The 11,331-nt window shown below is 37.9% G+C and overlaps 1 pseudogene; it reads left to right on the top strand.

Moving 5' to 3' along the window:
- Positions 1-256: 256 nt before the first annotated feature.
- LOC129676764 (ATP synthase F(0) complex subunit C1, mitochondrial-like) lies at positions 257-1,154 on the top strand (annotated as a pseudogene).
- Positions 1,155-11,331: the final 10,177 nt, after the last annotated feature.

Raw genomic sequence — 11,331 nt, 5'->3', positions numbered from 1 at the left:
GTGTTCAGTACCCATGGAAGTCAGAAGAGGGTATATGATCCCCTGGAACTGGAATTAAATGAAGTGCTATATGGGTGCTGGAAAGTTAACCAGAGTCTTCTGGAAGAACATTTAATGCTCTTAATGACTGAGCCATCTCTCCAGCCATTTCTACAACAAACAAACAAACAAATAAAAACAAAAAATAACACACCACAAAACTTATAAACACAGTTACTCTGTCTGCTGTGTCCAATGTGATATACCTTGTTATCTGCACATCTTAGATGTGTGTTTGATCTTACCAAAGCAGAAGCCTTGTGGCAGGGATAAAACTTTAGAGATCATAAATACTAAGATTACAGATGTAACAAAAGCCAAATGATCCCTAAAGGAATTGAAATTTGTAAAAAGATCTCTAATTTTCTTCCACATAAGAAGTTTCTTACTTTCAGCTGTGTTTCCTCCTGCCCACTATTAATATATATTTCATAATATGTTCCACCTGGTAAAAGACTGGGTGGAGTATAGTGCATTTGGTTCTATAACAGGTGCTTTGTGTGGCTCTGGAACAGAGCATTCCTGGGATTTCCTTGAGGAATATGACAAGAGCATTTGTTAACATTCAGTTGTGATACCAGTGTACATAATTTTGAAAAGCAGTTTGTTGAAGTGAGTCAGTCACCTTGAGCAGTGAGAGTGCTGTGGGCTGATCAGGGGCTGCAGGGGAATGGGCGTACAGCTTGAAAAATGCAGACCACCAAGACACTACTCATTTCTCCAGTTCTGATCCACTCCTGTACCATGGGTCTAATCAGGTCTGTGTCTGCCTTCCTGCTGAGTAGACCATAGGCCCATCTAAACAGCCTTCCTGCAGCAGCTCCCCTCTCTAGGTGGCCAGACTGGAATTCCCAGGATGTTGACACAGTAGCCAATTGATTGGTGCTGGGGCTGCCACAGTTGGTGTGGCTGAATCAGGGGCTGGCATCGGAACAGTGTTTGGTAGCTTGATTGTTGGCTATGCCAGGAACCCATCTCTCACGCAGCACATTTTCTCCTATGGCATTCTGGGCTTCGCCCTGTCTGGGGCCTTTGGGCTCTTCTGTTTGACAGTTGCCTTCCTCTTTTTCATGTGAGTCTCCATTGGGTCACTCAACCATCCCTGCTGCTTTGCCTCCATGCCAGTTCTGGTGTTGGAGTGTGTTAAGCTTTAGCATTAAGCAACAACGTTTCTCAAAAAAGAAAAAAAGAAAGAGAAAGAAAGGAAGAAAGAAAGAAAGAAAGAAAGAAAGAAAGAAAGAAAGAAAGAAAGGAAGGAAGGAAGGAAGGAAGAAAGAAAGAAAGAAAGAAAGAAGGAAGGAAAGAAAAGAAAAGAAAAGAAAAGAGAAAAGAAAAGAAAAGAAAAGAAAAGAAAAGAAAAGAAAAGAAAAGGAAAGAAAAGAAAAGTTTGTCACTGCAGCACCTTCATAGTTTCCAAATAAAAGCCCAAGATCCAAGGGTGGAACAAAGGAAAGGTCAAATTTGAAAGGTTAGAGCTAGAAAAAAGTTTAGAAGTGTAGGTGGCTGGAGGGAAACAGAAAAGCCTAAGTAAGCTGACTCCCTGGGTGGTGCTGAGTAGTCAAGGGACAGCCCAAGTTCATGGAGGTGGACTATCAAAAGGAAATAGCAGTACAATCCAACTGGTTGTTTTGGCAATGCTTTCCTCACTTGTGCAGCCCCTGTAATGTGTCAGTTGGTACTATAGAAAAGGGCAAAGAAGAAAGTAACCCTTCGCTCTGTTTCTGTACCAGCCTAGAAGAGGAGAGAGAGAAAAAAAAATGCGTTAAAGGATTGAATGCACAGCTTCCATCAGACAACTGCTCCAGCAGATTCACTGATTCTTATGCTTGCTATTTTTTTTAACACCTAGCTAGATATGAAGTGAGAATGCTGCTTTCACCAAGGTCCTTAGGACAATATAAGTAAATGCATGACAGAACTGGAGCAAATAGAGAGGGAGATGTGAAGGTTACCTAATAGTGAGTTAAATTTTATAGATCCACAAAATCATTAAAATGTAAAAATATACATAACAGATTTGGATGTTTAAATTTGGATGTTTAAATTCTTCTAACAACTGCCACTTTTCCTTATTTTAAATAAACTTATTTTAAAATTTGCAAAAAAATAAACTAAAACAAAACGAACAACAACAACAACAACAAAAACATTAGGCACAGAAATTTACCACATCAACTATTCATATGTATCAGTGAGCTTCTATACCATTAGAATTCATTCAGAATAGCCAGTCTGAAGCTGTGAGTCTTTATATCAGAATCGACAGTTTCATTATCAAATACATTTGTTTTTACTTCTCTACCACTGATGAACCCAAAACTATGATAGAATTGGAAATAGAATAGTAACTACCTTTATATGTTCTTTTGTTAACTTTTGTCCATTACCTGCATTCAGTCCTTCCTTGTCCCCTAATACTGTGCTGTCAAATAATGAAAACACAAATACATTGTAAAGAATTTGAACATTTAATTTATTTTTAAACAAATGTTGCATTCATGAGAAATCATTTTTTATAATGTAATTGTAACAATGTTTACTTTTGCTAAAAGTGTATTCTCATTTGGTCTATAGTCTATAACACTGACATTTCTCTTTTCATTCATTCCTAAGCTTATCTTGAATAAAGACGGTCTTCTGTGTCATATTAGCATTGGCTGTGAAATGAATTATTTTCCAGTAGTGCCTAATATGAGACCAGAAAAGGGAAAATAAAGCCAGCTTAAAAAAATACAATTTGCCTGCAAATTTCATGATTTCCTTATTTTTCATTGCTGAGTAATACTCCATTGTATAGATGTACCACAGTTTCTGCATCCATTCTTCAGTTGAGGGGCATCTGGGTTGTTTCCAGCTTCTGGCTATTACAAATAAAGCTGCTACAAACATGGTTGAACAAATGTCCTTGTTGTGTACTTGCGCCTCTTTTGGGTATATGCCTAGGAGTGGTATGGCTGGATCTTGAGGAAGCGCTATTCCTAGTTGTCTGAGAAAGCGCCAGATTAATTTCCAGAGTGGTTGTACCAGTTTACATTCCCACCAGCAGTGGAGAAGCGTTCCCCTTTCTCCACAACCTCTCCAGCATGTGTTGTCCCTTGAGATTTTCATCTTGGCCATTCTGATGGGTGTAAGGTGAAATCTCAGGGTTGTTTTGATTTGCATTTCCCTAATGGCTAATGAGGTTGAGCATTTCTTTAAGTGCTTCTCTGCCATTCGATATTCCTCTGCAGAGAATTCTCTCTTTAGCTCTGTTCCCCATTTTTTAAGTGGATTACTTGGTTTGTTGCTTTTCAGCTTGTTTAGTTCTTTATATATATTGGATATGAGTCCTCTGTCAGATAGAGGGTTGGTGATGATTCTTTCCCAATCTGTAGGCAGTCGCTTTGTTTTGATGACGGTGTCCTTTGCTTTACAGAAGCTTTTCAATTTCATGAGGTCCCATTTATTGATTGTTGCTCTTAGAGCCTGTGCTGTTGGTGTTCTGTTCAGGAAGTTTTCTCCTGTACCAATGAGTTCTAGGGAATTCCCCACTTTTTTTTCTAGCCGATTTAATGTGTCTGGTTTTATGTTGAGGTCTTTGATCCACTTGGACTTCAGTTTTGTGCAGGGTGATAAGTAAGGATCTATTTTCATTTTCTACATGTAGACATCCAGTTGGACCAGCACCATTTGTTGAAGATGCTATCATTTTTCCATTGTATGGTTTTGGCATCTTTGTCAAAAATCAGGTGTCCGTAAGTGTGTGGGTTTATTTCTGGGTCTTCTGTTCGATTCCATTGATCCACCATTCTGTTTCTATGCCAGTACCATGCAGTTTTTATAACTGTTGCTCTATAGTACAGCTTGAGATCAGGGATGGAGATACCTCCAGAAGATCTTTTATTGTAGAGGATTGTTTTAGCAATTCTCGGTTTCTTGTTATTCCATACAAAGTTGAGAATTTTTCTTTCCAGGTCTGTAAAGAATTGTGTTGGCAATTTGATGGGAATTGCATTAAATCTGTAGATTGCTTTTGGTAAGATGGCCATTTTTACTATGTTAATCCTGCCAAGCCATGAGCATGGGAGATCTTTCCATCTTCTCATATCTTCCTCTAATTCTTTCTTCAGAGACTTGAAAAGGAAATCATGAAATTTGCAGGTAAATGGTGGGACCTGGAAAGGATCATCCTGAGTGAGTTGACCCAGAAGCAAAAAGACACTCACGGTATATACTCACTCATATAAACATACAATATAGAATAAACCCACTAAAAGCTGTACATCTAAACAAACTAAGCAAAAGAGAGGACCCTAACTAAAATGTTCAATCCCCATCCTGAAAGGCAAAGAGGATGTACATCAGAAGAAAACGAAAATAGGAAACAACCTCGGAACCCGCTACAGAGGGCCTCTGAAAGCCAGAAGAAAACAGGAAACCACCTTGAAACCTGCCACAGAGGGCCTCTGAAAGCTTCTGCAGTATAGACTGTCAAAGCAGATGCTGAGCCTGATGGCCAACTGATGGGCAGAGTGAATGGAATTTTATGTAAGAAGTGGGAAATAGTAAGAGCTGGAGGGAACGGGAACTCCACAAGCAGAGCAACAGAACAAGATAATTTGAACACAGGGAACTTCCCAGGGACTCCTACTCCAACCAAGGACTATTTGTGGAGATGACCTGGAACCCCTGCACAGGTGTAGCCCATGGCAGTTCAGTGTCCAAGTGGGTTACATAGTAATGGGAAGAGGGACTGCCTCTGACATAATCTGATTGGCCTGCTCTTTGATCACTTCCCCCTGGGGGGGAGCAGCCTTACCAGGCCACAGTAGAGGACAATGCAGCCACTTTTGATGAGAACTGATAGACTAAGATCAGAAAGAAGGAGAGGAGGACCTCCCCTATCAGTGGACTTGGGGAGTGGCATGCATGCAGAAAGGGGAGGGAGGGTGGGATTGGCAGGGGAGGAGGGAGGGGCTTATGGGGGGATACAAAATGAATAAAGTGTAATTAATAAAAAATAAATAAAAGATTTAAAAAAAAAATACAATTTGCAGTGGATATCTATGAATTATTTATGTGTCCTTACTTGATAATGTAATAATTAATATATCATTGATTTATTATTAAAAGTTAAAATATGTTTAATGATACCACTCTACCTATGCATTTAAAATTAAAATATAAATCAAAGGTAACATTAAATTTAATTTGATCTTACTGTATACATCAAAGTTCCTGTGTTATAATCCAATGCTTCTAACCACGTTTTTTCCTTGTCTATTGTAGTATTTTTTTATTAATCTAATTTTTTATTAATTACAATTTATTCACTTTGTATCCCAGCTGTAGCCCCTTTTCTTGTCCCCTCCAAATAACACCCTCTCTCACTTTTCAGCGCTTGCCCCTCCCCAAGTCCCCTGATAGGGGAGTTCTTCCTCCCCTTCCATCTGACCCTAGCTTATCGGGTCTCATCAGGACTGGCTGCATTGTCTTCCTCTGTGGCCTGATAAGGATGCTCCTCCATCCTTACAAGGGAGGTGATCAAAGAGCCAGCCACTGAGTTTATGTCAGAGACAAGTCCCTGTTCCCCATTACTAGGGAACCCACTTGGACACTGATCTGCCATGAGCTACATCTGTGCAGGGGTTCTAGGTTATCTCCATGCATGGTCCTTGGTTGGAGTATCACTCTCAGAAAAAACACCTGTGCCCAGTCTTTTGGTTCTGTTGCTCTTCTTGTGGAGCTCCTGTTCTCTCCAGGTCCTTACCCCCCCCCCCCGTTTTTTTTTTTTTTATAGTATTCCCTGGACTGTGCCCAAAGTTTATTTATGAGTCTCAGCATCTGCTGTGAAATCCTGCTGGCAAGAGTCTTTTAGAGGCCCTCTGTAATAGACTCTTGTCCTATTCCCTATTTTCTCCCTCTTCGGGTGTCCATCCCTTTCGCCTTTCTGAATGAGTATTGATTAACTTACCCAGGATCCTCCTTCTTTCTAAGCATCTTCTGGTGTATAGATTTTAGTATGTTTATCCATATTATATGTCTAATGTCCACTTATAAGTGAGTATATACCATGTGTGTCTTTCTGCTTCTGGGATACCTCCCTCAGCATGATCTTTTCTAGATCCCACCATTTGCCTGCAAATTTCATGATTTCCTTGTTTTTAATTGATGAGTAGTATTCCATTGTGTAAATGTACCACGATTTCTGTATCCACTCCACAGTTGAGGGACTCTGACTTCCATAATAAACCTGCTATGAACATGGCTGAGCAAATGTCCATGTTGTATACTTGCAAATCTTTTGGATATATGCCAAGGAGTGATATATCTCGATCTTGAGGTAACACTATTTCTAATTTTCTGAGAAATCACCAGATTGATTTACAAAGTGGTTGTATATATTTACATTTCCACCAGCAATGGAGGAGGGTTTCCCTTTCTATACATCCTCTCCAGCATGTATTATCATTTGAGATTTTTTTAATTAAAATTTTTATATTAATTACAGTTTATTTACTTTGTATCCCAGCTGCAGCCCCCTCCTTCATCCTTCATTCCCTCCCAATCATCACTTGAGATTTATTTCATAGCCATTCTGATGGGTGTAAGGTGAAATCTCAGGGTCATTTTAATTTGCATTTCCCTGATGACTAAGGACACTGAGCATTTCTTTGGGTGTTTCTCTGCCATTCGATATTCCTCTACAGAGAATTCTCTGTTTAGCTCTGTACCCCATGTTTTAATCAGATTACTTGATTTGTTGCTTTTTAACTTCTTCAGTTTCATGAAGTCCCATTTATTGATTGTTGATCTTAGAGCCTGAGTTGTTGGTGTTCTGTTCGGGAAGTTGTCTCCTGTGCCAATGAGTTCAAGGCTCTTCCCCATTTTTTATTATAACAGATTTAGTGTGTCTGGTCTTATGTTGAGGTGTCTGATCCACTTGGACTTTAGTTTTGTGCAGGGTGATAAATACGGATCTATTTGCATTTTTCTACATGTAGACAGCCATTTAGAGCAGCACCATTTTTTGAAGATGCTATCTTTTTTCTATTGCATGGTTTTGTCATCTTTGTCAAAAATCAAGTATCTGTAAGTGTGTGGGTTCATTTCTGGGTCTTCTATTCAATTTCATTGATCCACCATTCTTTTTCTATGCCAATACCATGAAGTTTTTTTTTATTACTATTGCTATGAAATACAGCTTGATATCAGGGATGGAGATACCTCCAGATGACTTGTTGTGCAGGATTATTTTAACAATTCTGTTTTTTTTTTTCTTTTTCCATATGAAATTGAGAATTGTACTTTCAAGTTCTGTAAAGAATTGTGTTGGTATTTTGATTAAATCTGTAGATTGATTTTGGCAGGATGGCCATTTTCAGTATGTTATTCTTACAGATCCATGAGTATGGGAGATCCTTCCATGTTCTGATATTTCTTTCAAATTCTTTCTTCAAAGAGTTGAAGTTGTTTGCAAACAGTTCTTTCACTTGCTTGTTTAGAGTCACACCATGGTATTTTATGTTATCTGTGGCTATTGTGAAGGGCACAGTTTCTCTAATTTCTTTCTCAACCCTTTTGTCTTTCATATACAAGAGAACTACTGAATTTTTTGAGTTAATTTTTGATCCAGCCACTTTGCTGAAGATGTTTATCAGCTGAAGGAGTTCGCTAGTTGAATTTTTAGGGTTACTCATGTACACTATCATAGCATCTGCAAATAGTGATACTTTGACTTCTTCCTTTCTGATTTGTATCCCTTTGATCTCTTTTAGACATCTTATTACTCTAGCTAGGATTTCCAGTACTATGTTGAAGATATATTGAGAGAGTGTGCAGCCTAGCCTTGTCCCTGATTTCAGTGGGATTGATTTAAATTTCTCTCCTTTTAGTTTGATGTTGGCTATAGGCTTCCTGTATACTCTCTTTAGTACACTTAGGTATATGCCTTGTATCCCTGATCTCTTCAAGACTTTAAACCTGAATGGGTGTTGGATTTTGTCAATACCTTTTCTGCATCTAAGTAGATGTTAGTGTAGTTTTTCTCCTTCAGTTTGTTTATATAGTGGGTTACATTGATGGATTTCCATATATTGAACCACCCTTAGCATGCTTGGGATGAAGCCCACTTGTTCATGGTGGATGATTTCTTTTGTGTTCTCAGATTGGGTTTACAAGTATTTTATTGAGTGTTTTTGCATCAATGTTCATAAGAGAGATAGGTCTGAAGTTGTCTTTTTTGTTGGGTCTTTGTGTGGTTTAGGTATCAAGGTGACTGTGGCTTCATAGAATGAGTTTGGTAATGTTACATCTATTTCTATTTTGTGGAATAGTTTGAAGAGAATTGGAGTTAGCTCTTCTTTGAAGGTCTGGTAGAATTCTGTACTAAAACTGTCTGGCCCAGGGCCTTTTTTCGAAGGGAGACCTTTGATGAATGCTTCTATCATTGGGGGATATAGGACTATTTAATCTACTTACCTGATCTTGCTTTAATTTTGGTAAATGGAATCTACCAAGGAAATTGAACATTTTATTTATATTTTCAAATTTTATGGCATATAAGATTTTGTAGTAAGAACTAATTATTGTTTGGTCAGTGTTTGTAGTTATGTCCCCCTTTTCATTTCTGATTTTATTGATTTAGATAGTTTCTCTCTGCCTTTTAGTTAGTTTGCCAAAGTTTGTCTCTTTTGTTGATTTTCTCAAAGAACCAACACTTGGTCTCATTGATTCTTTGAACTGTTGTTTTTTTTTTTTTGTTTGTTTTTTGTTTTTTGTTTTTTTGTTTTTTGTTTTTAATTCATTGATTTCAGCTCTGAGTTTGATTTTTTTCCTTCCTCTACCCCTCTTGGCAGTGTCTACTTCTTTTTGTCGCTAAGGCTTTTAGGTGTGCAATTAAGTTGCTTGTATGTGATGGCTCCAACTTCTTTTGAGATGCTTAGTGCAATAAGCCTTCCTCTTAGCACTGCTTTCATCGTGTCCCTTACATTTGAGTAAGGTGTGCCTTCATTTTCATTGAATTTTAGAGATTTCTTTTTTCAGTTCTTCCCTGACCAAGCTATCATTGAGTTTCTACTCAATGAGGTTTAGTTTACCCATTTAGGTTTAGAGGTTTAGTTTCCATGTGTATGTAGGGTTTTTCTTATTTCTATTGTTGTTGAGGTGTAGTTTTAGGCCATGTTGATCTGTTATGATGCAAGGGATTCTTTCAAACTTCGTGTATCTGTTGAGGCTTGCTTTGTGCCTGACTATATGTTCATTTTTTGAGACGGGTCTGTGAGGAGCTGAAAAGAAGGTATACTCTTTTGAGTTTGGATGAAAAGTTCTGTAGACATCTATTAGGTCCATTTGTTTTAGGACCTCTGTAAGTATCATTATTTCCCTAGTTAGCTTCTGTCTAGATGATCTGTCCCTTGGTGAAAGTGGAGTGGTGAAGTCTCCCACTATCAAGATGTTGGGATCAAGGTGTGATATAAGCTTTAATAATGTTTCACTTATAATTGCAGTTGTTCTTATATTTGGGGTGTAGATATTCAGGATTGTGATGTCCTCCAGGTGGTTTTTTCCTTTTATGAGGATGAAGTGACCTTCCTCATCTTTTCTGATTAATTTTGGTTTAAAATCTATTTTATTAGATATTAGGATATCTACTCAAGCTTGTTTTCTGGATCAATTTACTTTAAAAGCATTTGTCCAGAGCTTTCCTCTGAGGCAGTGTTTATCCTTGTTGAAGATTTATGTTTCTTGGATGCAATAAAATGTTGGATCTTGTTTCTGCAACCATTCTGTTAATCTGTGTCTTTTTATTGGTGAGTCGAGTCTGTTGATGTTGATAGATAATAGTAACCAATGAATTTTAATTCCTTTTATTGTGGAGTTGGTGATGTTAGTATATTTTAATGCTTGTTTTCTTTTTGTTGTTATTGTTGTTGTTCTGAAGTTACCTGTATTCTGTGCTTTCTTGGGTGTAGTTGTTTTTACTGGTTTGGAGTTTTCCTTCTAATATCTTCTGTAGAGCTGTGTTCTGTGTAGATATTGTTTAAGTTCAGTTTTGTCATGGAATATTTTGTTTTTTCTATCTATGTTGATTGACAGCTTTGATTGATATAATAATCTGGTTTGGCATCTGTGTTCTCTTATAGTCTGCTTGACATCTGCTCCGGCTCTTCTGGCTTTCATGGTTTCTGTTGAGAAGTCTGGTGTGATTCTTATATGTTACTTGGCCTTTTTCCTTTGCTGCTTTTAATATCTTTTTTTTTTTTGTTCTGTAGATTTAGTGTTTTGACTATTATGTGACATGAGCAGTTTCTTTTCTGGTGTAGTCTATTTGGTGTTTTTAGACCTCTTGTATGTTTACGGACATACCTTTCTTTAAGTTGGGATAATTTTCCTCTATGATTTTCTTGAAAATATTTTCTAAACTTGGGAGCCTGCACTCTTCTTTTTCATCTATTCCTATTATTCTTAGATTTTGTCTTTTCATGGCATGCTTGATTTCTTGGATTTTTTTTTTTAACTTTTCTGATTTCACTTTTTCTTTGAGCAATGTATCAATTTCTGCATTTGTATCTTCAGTACCTGAGATTCTATCTTACATCTTTTATATTCTGTTGCTGATGCTTACCTTTGTGGTTTCTGATCCTTTCTCCATGTTCTCCAACTCCAGGGTTTTCTCTGTGTTTTCTTTATCGATTCTAATTCTGTTTTCATGTCTTTCACCATTTCCTTTATCTGTTTGAATGTGGATTCATGTCTTTCCATGATGGCTTCCATTTTGTTGTTGTTTGTTAATTTCCTCTCTATATGCCACTACTTGTGCTTCTACATGTGCCTCTGTTTGTTTTGCTGTATTTGCCTGTATTTCTTTGAGAGCTTTTTATGTTTCCTTTTTATGTGCCTGTAATAAGTGGATAAGCATAGATTTGAAATAATTTTCCTGTGTTTCCTATGAGTTAAAATATCTTTTGATTGTTGGGGTTGCTGCTGAAGCCATTATGTCCTTATTTTTGTTGGGTGTGTTTTTACATGACCTCTAGCCATCTGCCTCTCCATAACCATTGCTGGTTTTTTCTGGTGTCTGTACTTCAGACTGGGTTGACCTGTCTCTGGTGTCTGGAGTATTCTTCACTAAGATGAGAGAGGTCCACCGGTTTGGGAGTGGATGTTGGTGTTTCAGCCGTAGCTAAGGGAGGAATGTCACAGTCACATGTGAGCAAGAGCGGGTGTGAATGTGGAAGTGTGCCTTGAAGGACAGGTTGCTAGAGCATGTAGATGTCTGAAAGGGTGGAGCATAAGTGTGGGAGGGTGTGC

This window comes from Psammomys obesus, unplaced genomic scaffold (genome assembly GCF_907164565.1).
Source record: "Psammomys obesus unplaced genomic scaffold, mPsaObe1.curated_primary_1811, whole genome shotgun sequence".
Taxonomy (NCBI): Eukaryota; Metazoa; Chordata; class Mammalia; order Rodentia; family Muridae; genus Psammomys; species Psammomys obesus.
Note: the sequence above shows the minus strand (reverse complement) of the source record. Positions and strands in the feature narration are given on the sequence as shown.